Below are 10,843 nucleotides of genomic sequence, written 5' to 3'. Positions count from 1 at the left end.
TTGAGAGCAATCAAAACAACTGCTGTATAATGCCCTCCGCTATCTTTGTTTAATTGGTCACATGGCTGCATCACATGCCTAAAGTGCGTCATCGTTTTAGAAAGTCTGTGTTTTTGAGTGTCCACATTGCAACAGAACAGCTCCATGCAGTCAGTAGTTACACTGACTCTGATCCAATGCAAACCACTAGTGAGAAACCAGAAGTCAGAAAAGAGTGCATTGGAGGCTGATTGACTCCAATCTGTGTGCCTGGTCTGTGGGAACCAGAATTTTGGCTGGTTTTAGGTGGTCAAATATTTATTTTACATGACTTATTCTCAGTTCCCACCCTTGACTCCACTACCAGTACTTAAGGTAGGAGCTGAAAACTTGAGTCTGATGAGAAAGACTCTGTGGAGTAAATGCATCTGTGGAATAGCCTGCCTTTCTGGAACTGAGGCTTTTATTAACACTGACATTGTGTTTGAAGTCTTCATCTTTGCTTATGCTGTAAATAAACCTTTTGATCTTTTAAATTAAGAGTCCTGCATTTGAGTCCAAATTGCTTTAGTGGCAATCAGCAATCATTTAGTTAGTTTTGTGATCCACAAAGTGAATGATCAACATGTGCATAAACAATAGTGTTTGATGTTTTTTGTTTTATGACTGAAAAAAATACTTTTCATCTTCCCAAAAAGCTTGATTCTGTTCATCCGGATGTAGTGTTTTCAGTGCAAAAACAGTTTCAGAATGGAGTCTAATAGGCGATGTCTCATCACATGAGCCACATACGATGTGCTGCCTTCCCCCATAAATCTGCAGCTGTGGTTTGGAAAGGAGCCATCCTGGCTCCTGTGTACAGTCCCAGCAACACTCAAGAACATGTTGGTTGGTTGTAGGACTAGCCTTACTAAGGGCAGATACACGGAAATACAACCAGTTCCTCAGGTGTCTTGCTGAAAAGGTTGAGTACAAGAGGGAATCCATCAATGCTCAGCCTTTCACAAACCAAGAGGAGCATCAGCATCCATTAGCATTTGTCTGGGACGGGGACAAGCTGAGGACTAGCCCTTCAACCCCGGATGTGGGACCACTGAAGGTCGCCAGGGATTGGCAGATACAACTCGACTTGGATCAGAGACTCATTTTCCCCACAGAGATCTTAACAACTACTCTGCGACCAGACCTCATCCTTTGGTTTAACTCCCAGAAACGTGCTTATGTCATTGACCTGACAGTACCATGGGAGGAAGCAATTGAGGAAGCATTTGAGTATAGGAAGCTGCAGTATGCAAACTTGGGAGCTGAGGCAGAGGACAGAGGCTGGAAGATCAGGGTGTGCCTGGTGGAAGTGGGGTGCAGGGGCTTTGTTGCCAGTACAACAGCAAAACTACTTAGAGAAATTGGAGTCAGGAGACAGCTGCAACGGCATGCTATAGGAGAGTTAGCTAACACTGCTGAGAGGACCAGTCATTGGCTATAGCTGCAGAGGGCTGACAACACATGGGCAGCCTAAGGCAGTCAGCTAACCGTGAGACACATGCCCAGGCTTGATCAACTTTTAGTGGGCCTGTCTCAGCAGAGGGTGTCATGTGATAAAAGGCCAAAACACCCTGTTAAGTTGAGGCACATAACTGATGATGTGTCCTGCTGGTAAAGCTTCCAGTTCTCCATTAGAAGTGATGCAATATCAAGGATTGTAACATCTAGTCCTTTTATTGAATCAGACTTTCAAATTATTCACAAACTGAAGAAATGTTTTCCTTTGGGTGAGAAAGGTGTCAGACAAATATATTTATGTATGAATACTATAGAATTAAGCATAACCATTGTGGGTTTGGATTTGCAGATGTTTGACCTAAGACTGCAGTTTGCCTATCGCCCCAACCGATCAACAGATGACACCATCGCCACCACCCTACGCCTTGCCCTCACCCACCTGGACAAAAAGGACACATATGTGATTGCTGTTCATAGACTTCAGTTCAGCATTCAACACAATCATTCCTCAGCACCTGGGCCCTGTTTCAGGAAGCCGGTTTAGTGGAAAAACTGAGTAAGTATACCCTGAGTTAACGAAAACTCTGGGTTTTCGGTTTCAGAAAGCGAGTTCAGATGAAGCCTGAGTGAGTCACTATGACGACACACGCCGTGAAGCTAACCTGCCCCCTAGCAGGTTTACTACAACTAACCCTGACTGTCTCCGCCCCTTTGTCGGAAACCTGACAGTAGGAAGTGTCAGACATGGCGTGCCACTTCCTTGAAGAGCCGGTAGATCGTGAAGCCCAAATTCTCCGCAGAGCTCTCCGCCGGGAGAGAGTGATCAGAGCGCGTTTGGACATTTTATCATTTCCTGACGATTTTCTGTGTGAACGTTACCGTTTTTCAGCACAATCTATAATTGATTTGAATAACATCCTCAGGCCATATATTGCTCATGTGACACATCGCGGACATTCTCTCAGTTCATTACATATTATTTGTATTGCACTTTGGTTTTTTGCAAACGGGAGCTTTCTGTATAATATTGGTGACGCTGAGCACGTTTCCAAGGCTACCGTCTGTCGGGCAGTCAGGAATGTTACAGTTGCACTGAAACGTCTCCTGTACTCGTCTGTGGTGTTCCCCGGTCACAGACCCACAAGATTTATCAAAGAGGGATGCCACAAAATTGCAGGTATCAGGATGAACGAAACTTAATTTATGATGTGGTGATACTTGAACTACTACTTAAATTTTACATTTATTTTCACGGTTCCCAGGCGTGATTGGCTGTATAGATGGCACTCACATTCCAATCATTGCTCCTTCAGTAAATGAAGGAGACTATGTGAACAGGAAGTCTTTCCACAGCATTAATTTACAGGTACATAGTTCCCTGTAGCATTTCAAACTAACAAATTATTTCATTATAGTAATGGATGCTAATGTGTGTTCTCTGCACTGTGAAGATCATATGTGATGCTGCCAACATTATCACAAATGTGGAAGCCAAGTGGCCAGGCTCTGTCCATGACTCACAAATATTCCGTGAATGTACACTGAGCACAAAATTTGGACATGGTGAGTTGAGAATACTTTAAAATATATAAAGACCAATTGCTTCAGGGACATTTGAACTGAAGTGTATCCTTCTGTCTTAGGAGAGTTCACTGGCTACTTGCTTGGTGATAGGGGGTATCCATGTTTACCCTATTTGCTTACCCCTTACCCTGACCCTGAACCGGGCCCACAGCAGCGATATAATCTGGCTAATTGCAGGACAAGAGCCAGAATTGAAATGACTATCGGAATGCTTAAGGCCCGGTTCCAGTGCCTGCAAAGACTCAGGGTCACCCCAGAAAGGGCATGTGACATTATTGTGGCATGTGTGATTCTTCACAACATTGCCACAATTAGAGGAGAACACTGTCCTTCTGAACCAAACAGCAGTGATCCAAACCATGAACATCCTGACCCTCCCACGGACATACAAGATGGAAGCGCAGTCAGAGACACCATATGTCACAATCATTTCTTTTGACCCATCACCTCAACATGTTGAAAGAAGAATAAACAGATTTTTTGTTCAACTGGCTTTATTGGTCGCCTGTATTTCCTGTACACAAAGTATTAAAAGATGTAAACCTCATAAAGTGTCTCTGTTGCTTCCTCCTCTGTAACAGCTGTCAATGTTTCTTCATTATTTTCCTGTAGTAAAGAAATAGACAACATTGCTGTTCTACTGTAAACTCATATAATCTGTGGAGTATTACTCACAACTGCATGTTGGTCTGGCTCAACAGGAGGCTGCACCAGATGCAGTACACCATCACCATCAACTGATAGAATATGAGGTTTATACAGGTCACTTATAACTTACAAGGGACCAAATGGCAATTAACAAACATACCAATCACCTTACACTTCATTGTCATTATGCTCTCAAAGACAACCAAGACTGAGGGAAGGCAAAATCAGTCGGAAGATAACTTCACTACAAAATAATCCATTATGGTAAAGAGTTTATCAAATGAATGAGCAGCACTGCAAAGGTGACTGTGAAGAAAGGATGTATGCACATCATGTATTATTTTGAATTTACCCCTTATGTAGGCACTTGTGTCTTGCGGGGTTATTGACTCAGAGGATGTCCCCGCAGAGATGCCTTCGGCCACAGGGCGCCCACTGTTTTGGCTGAGGGCCAACTGCTCAGCCTCTGTGAGTGGTGGTGGTGGAGGACCCCCACCTGTTTTTCGGGCCTCCGCTTTTTTTCTGTTGGCTATAACGGGTCACATTTGAGCATACAGAGTAAGCAAATATGTACTTGTAATGTGCTCAGATAATTTCAATAAGTGCTTACAGAAAGAAAATTAATGTAGCCTCTAACTGCAATTGATTTACATGGGACAAACAGACCAAGCACTATGGCTCATAATACAATTACACCTCACCTGTTTGGACTATATTTTTATATTTCATTTTTACTTGCTGCCAGGAACGTTTGGGGCCTGTTGGGTTGCACCTGCGCTCACATCACGTCACAAAATAAAATGTATAAAATAACAAATAAAATAACATATGATAAAATAACGTGTTAAATGGGTGGAAATCCCTCGATCAATGTTTAAATTAACACTCACGCATTGACTCTGTCGGCTATGTTTTGCCATGCATGCTCTCTTTCTTTTGCAGCTGTGGCTGTGTTACTTTTTTCCGCGGAATTTGCATGTTATCGGCATATGCTGCCATCAGAATTTCGGCCTCAAGCGCTGTAAAATACATTGACCGCGCCTTCTTTCCCTCCGTCTCCATGGTGACTCGCTTAATCTGTGCTCCGCTTATCAGGGCTTTATGTATCCTCGTCCGCGCACTTCACTTGGGGTTAAAGCAACTCCGCGTTGATTGAACTAATTGTTATCAGCCTTTCTGAAACCGAATATTCCGAGTTGGACAGTTCGGGGTTACTCAACCCTGAGTATCGTTTTTCACTCTGAGTTTTCTAAACCGGCTTCCTGAAACAGGGCCCTGGATTGCAATACCCTACAACAGATAGTGAGAGCAGCTGAGAAGATCATTGGAGCCTCTCTTCCCTCCATCACGGACACTTATTGCAGCCACTGCATCCGCAAAGCCACCAGCATTGTGGAGGACCCCACACACCCCGCACACACCCTCTTCACCCTGCTGACTTCTGGAAGGAGGTACCGGAGCATTCGGGCCCTCACTGCCAGACTATGGAACAGTTTTTTCACCCAAGCCATCAGACTCCTGAAACCTCAGTGACTGGAGCGACACACACACACACACACACACACACACACACACACACACACACACGTAGAAAAATATTTAGTATACACATCCAGAAATGCATATACTATTATATATTGTACATATATTTATTAGTTTCAGATGTAGCCATTCTTGTATTTTGCTTGTTTACATTATTGTATTTTGCACAACTCTGTTGCTTGTGAAGCTCGCACACAAGAATTTCACTCACGTGTGCTGTACCAGTGTACCTGCACATGTGATGTGACAATAAAAGTGATTTGATTTGATTTGATTTGACAAATAAGAGTATTCATCATTACTTTTATTACATTTTAATTGTAGAACCAGCTTTTGTGGTAGAAGCAGGACTAATGTTAATGAGGTAAAATCATAAACAAGTAACTAATACAAAAGTCATTTGTGGCTGATTCCTTGCTTTTTGTTTCACAAGCTGTGCGAAACAAATGATGCATGGAAAATTCAGCAGTGATGAGGCTGCCTGGTTTGAATCCACACAGGATTTTTTTCTCCTTTGATTTTTAGTGTCTGTGCATGGGGGTTATTGTTTGCAAACCTTATCAGGATTTCCAAAAACTCTAAATTTATATAAAGCATCGCTTCCTGTTTTGTACTCAGAACTGAATTGTGCCTGCCCTAATTAATGGGTTTGAGAATCTATGAGAGAGGAAGGCTAGGGTGCCATTTAATATCATATTCTGAAAGCTACTGGTGCAGTCAGTTGCATACAAAGTGTCCTTGTGTGCTATGTGTGGCATGTTGCATGTGTGCTGTGACACACATTTGTTAAGGCATACGTGAGAGAGGACTGTCCACTTCTTTTGCGCTAAACTATTGTATTTGATCTTTTTGTAACCGCAACCTAGCTGTGGGTAGTGCCTGCACCCAATCAGCAAGTCGACATGAAAGACAAAGTCGTAACACTGTGAACAGGCTACACATCCTGTAGATAACAAAATACTTGTGTGTTCGGAGTAAACAGGTTTGCAGAGAAGTAGCTAGCCGCGGCCTGTATCTCACAGTTCAGCTGCCACATGTGGCTTTGCTTGTTCTTTCACAGGCACTAACGTACAAATACCGCTGCACTTTGAAATGAAAAAGGATAAGTCAATTCGGTTAAACTATCTTTGCACAGTTGTGTGTGCACTGGCCATTGTTAGCTTTTTGATGTGCTCCTAAGTGCAACATTTTTGTTTTCATATGTAAACAGTTCCTGTACATGCAGCAGTCATGTCAAAGTTTCTCTGTTTCTGCAGAAAACGTGTTACTGCCTCTTTCTAAAAAGTACTTACTGGTTTAGCTTGTAAATAAGGCTGTTATATATCAAAATTATCTGGTTGCCTCAGTGTATCCATTCATCCTTTCCTTTTCTGCCACTTATAGAGGTTTAGATCACAGGAGAAGCAGTGTAAGTACAGCTGGAAAAACAGTTCATGCATTTATTATTGGGCTACTGTAATGCCTTATTATCAGGATGTCCTAAAAAATCCCGAAAAATCTCAGTTGATTCAAAATGATGCAGCAAGATTACAAAGAGGGATTACAAAGGGCGACCGTGGCTCAGGGGGTTGGGAATCGCATCTGTAACCGGAAGGTCGCCGGTTCGATCCCTGGGCTCTCTGTCCTGGTCGTTGTGTCCTTGGGCAAGACACTTTACCCTACTTACCTACTGGTGATGGCCAGAGGGGCCGATGGCGCGATATGGCAGCCTCGCTTCTGTCAGTCTGCCCCAGGGCAGCTGTGGCTACAACCGTAGCCTCCACCAGTGTATGAATGTGAGAGTGAATGAATAGTGGCATTGTAAAGCGCTTTGGGTGCCTTGAAAAGCGCTATATAAATCCAATCCATTATTATTATTATTATTATTATTATTAGAAAGCGAGAGCACATTTCTCCTATATTGGCTTCTCTTTATTGGCTGTTTGTTAAATCCAGAATTTTAAAATTTAAAATCCTGTTCCTCACATACAAGGTCATGAATAATCAGGCCCCTTCTTGCCTCAATGACCTTATAGTACCATATCACCCCTATCACAGTATTTAAACGTAGAATGGGAGGCAGAGCCTTCAGTTTTCAAACCCTTCTTCAAACCAGCTGCCAGTTTTGATTCGGGTGACAGACACTATCTGTACTTTCAAGATTAGGCTTAAAACGAGAAAAGAAATAAATTAAGGATAGCGTTAGGGCTGAATCAGGTGACCCTGAACTCTCCCTTAGTTAAGCTGCAGTGCGTCTAGGCTGCTTGAGGATTTTTTAGTCACCCTTTTCATTCACTATTTATTTTTTTAAATTATAATTTATAATAATTAATTATAATTTGTTATAGATATTTTTTTTTTTATTATTAATCTCTGGCTCTCATCCACATCATCGGTTTGTCTTGTTTTTATATCTGGTTCTGCTGGAGGTTTCCTGCTGTTAAAAGGAAGTTTTTCCTTCCCACTGTCACCAAAGCACTTGCTCATAGGGGGTCATGTGACGTATGGTGCGCTCTGTTTTCTTTGTATTATTGTAGGGTCTTTACCTTAAAATATAAAGAGCACTGAGGCAACTGTGGTTGTGTTGTGACATTATATTAACAAATCTGAATTGAATTGAATTGAATTGAATTGAATTGAATTGAATTGAATTGAATTGAGGCTACCAGATGTCCCTCTCCTCAGCCACTGGGTTATTGAATAGTTTATTTGTGGCTTGTTATAGTGCATCCTGTGAATGCTTGAGTCTGAAGGTTGGGCAAAATGTTGCATTCCTTGAGTTGTTCAGGAGAAGTTTTGTGGCATGAGAGGGCTGTTGTTCTTCTAGGTGAGGGTGATGAAATTGGTGACTGACTTTGCCACGAGAGGTTTGCTTGGGCTACAAAAGTGTTTAGTTGGCTGATATGTATCGCTGTAATATTTACACAAATGCCAGGGCCTGGTTTCAGCGTTAGTGGTTTTAATGTTACAGTTGATGAGCGTAAAAGAGGACGCCACTTGTGTGGCAGGATCTTATACCATTTCCTTTCATCATTTCTCACCTGTCAGGAAATTGCACAATAAGCTAAAGCTTCTTCTAATGCATGTACCGAACTACAATGTCACGTCAGATGAAAACAAGCCAAAACTGTCAATTGTTTGTCATTCATGTTTTGAGTCTGTCAGACTAATTTCAGCCTTTTAAATCTCATATCACAGGATTGCTAACACTTCTTGCTCAACTGTAATTTTGTTAAGAGTACTGAATTTGCTGTTAGTCTAGATGAGCCCTCTCACAACAAAAGAAGATGATCTGTGAAAACAGAGAAGTGTCTCAGAATACGTCACGGGGCGATCATGGCTCAAGAGTTGGGAGTTCGTCTTGTAATCGGAAGGTTGCCGGTTTGAGCCCCGGTTCCAACAGTCTCGGCCATTGTGTCCTTGGGCAAGACACTTCACCCGTTGCCTACTGGTGGTGGTCAGAGGGCCCGTTGGAACCAGTGTCCGGTAGCCTCGCCTCTGTCAGTGTGCCCCAGGGCAGCTGTGGCTACAATGCTGCACACATTCACATTGTGTGTGAAGAGTGACTGAATGTAGTGTAAAGCGCTTTGGGGTCCTTAGGGACTAAGTAAAGCGCTATACAAATGCAGGCCATTTACATTTGTCTTTGTCTGACCAAAATCAATTTAGAAAATATTCAGATCAGTTTTAAAAGTTTGAATACCACACTGTAACAAAAAGAGGGGATCTCTGATTCCGAGGACCCAAATATACATATTTGGTTTTAAATTTTTTTGATGCATTTAATTTATGAAACAGTTAAACAAAACGAGTGAGGACAAAAGAGAGATAAAAACCAAGAGGCCAAGTGGAGTAAACAGTATCCTGACATCATATATTGAATTACAATTTTCAGTATAATTACAATCTTAACTGAAATGAAACACTTTACTGCAGTTCAGCTCTGCTAAAGTGGACATGTAATATCCCTGGGGATGATGTTGGCTTATTTTACTGGTATAAAGTGAATTTTGGATATATTACTGAAACAATTACTTCAGGAAGTTTTTGCAAAATTTTATGACTGACTTAAAATATTACTAATCAGTGAAACGTATTCAGTAAATGTATTCAGAGTTTTACTTTATTATTATTATTATTATTATTATTATTATTATTATTATTATTATTATTATTATTATTAATATTATCCATCAATCCATCCATTCGCTTCCACTTACCCTTTTCAGGTTCGCTGGGGGTCATAGTGGGAGAGGCAGGGTACACCCTGGACAGGTCGCCAGTCTGTCGCAGGGCTAACACACAGGGACAGACGACCATTCACACTCACAATCACACCTATGGGCAATTTAGAATAATCAGTTAACCTATCCCCACAAACTGCATGTCTTTGTTACGGTGGGAGGAAGCTGGAGTACCCGGGGAGAACATGCAAACTCCACACAGAAAGACTTTGCTGCCCTATTATTATTATTATTATTATTATTATTATTATTATTATTATTATTATTATTATTATTATTATTATTGTCTTATTTCATGTAGACACCAAAGGTTTTTCTTTGCTTTAGAGCACCAAAGCACCAAAGTTCAATCAAGGCCTGTTATACTGAAGTTATAATAGTCATTGTCAGAATATCCTTTTATTCTAATATTGGCATGTTTCATTAATCAATAATCCACATGTCTGAGCATAACACATGCTCTGGATGACACATTTTTTGCAGAGCTCACAAGCTCTAACTCTGAGACTGACAGAAAGATATATGACTCTCTGTGTGATACATATTTTTTTTTTCATATACTCATTGTGTCATATTGTTAATGCATTAAGTTGTTGTATGTCATATTCTGTGCCACAAAAATAGGTATATACCTGTAAAGTCTACACAAAGTATAAAAGTCTGCCTGTTCATGTAAAACACTGTATATCTACACCCCACATATTATCAGACATTACTGTTACCTTTATATTTGTATTGATTGTTATTGTGCTTTTGCACCAGTGTCTATTATTATTGTATATAATATATTAGACAGACTATGTAGCACCACAAAACCTTTAACTTCTACACTGAATGTTATATTTTAGTTTAATTGCTTTAATAAATTTGTAAAAATTTCAAGCAGCCTTTCTTCATTTTGTCATAGCATATGAGGTAAAAATGTATTTAATCCATTGAAATAAGGCTATAACATGACACATGTGGAACAAGTGATAACCTGTGAAAACTTCTTGAATGTTATATATACAATTATTACAACATGCAATAAAATACAGGAGCAGACAGTTATGTTATTATTTATAATAGATTAGACAAACTATGCAGTGCTACGAATCCTTGCCCTGCTGGGTGATCACTACAGGGAGACTGTGTTGCATCCCCCTCCTTCCCCCTGCCGCCCCAATTTTAACAACAACAGGTAACTAACTGAACATCCATCTGAAGCACAACTGGCCAAAAGACACCAAAAGACAATGAGCAACAATTTTTAACAATAAAACCTTCCAGAACACTGACGGGATGAAGGACCAATATGTTAAGCCAAGCAGGGCTTTGTAACCTTTTAATAAAAAAAAAAGAAAAAAAGAAAAGCTGTTAAAAATGAT

This window comes from Aulonocara stuartgranti (genome assembly GCF_965226115.1).
Source record: "Aulonocara stuartgranti genome assembly, chromosome: 2".
Classification (NCBI taxonomy): domain Eukaryota; kingdom Metazoa; phylum Chordata; class Actinopteri; order Cichliformes; family Cichlidae; genus Aulonocara; species Aulonocara stuartgranti.
The sequence above is the reverse complement of the archived record's forward strand: the minus strand, read 5'-3'. Positions refer to the sequence as shown.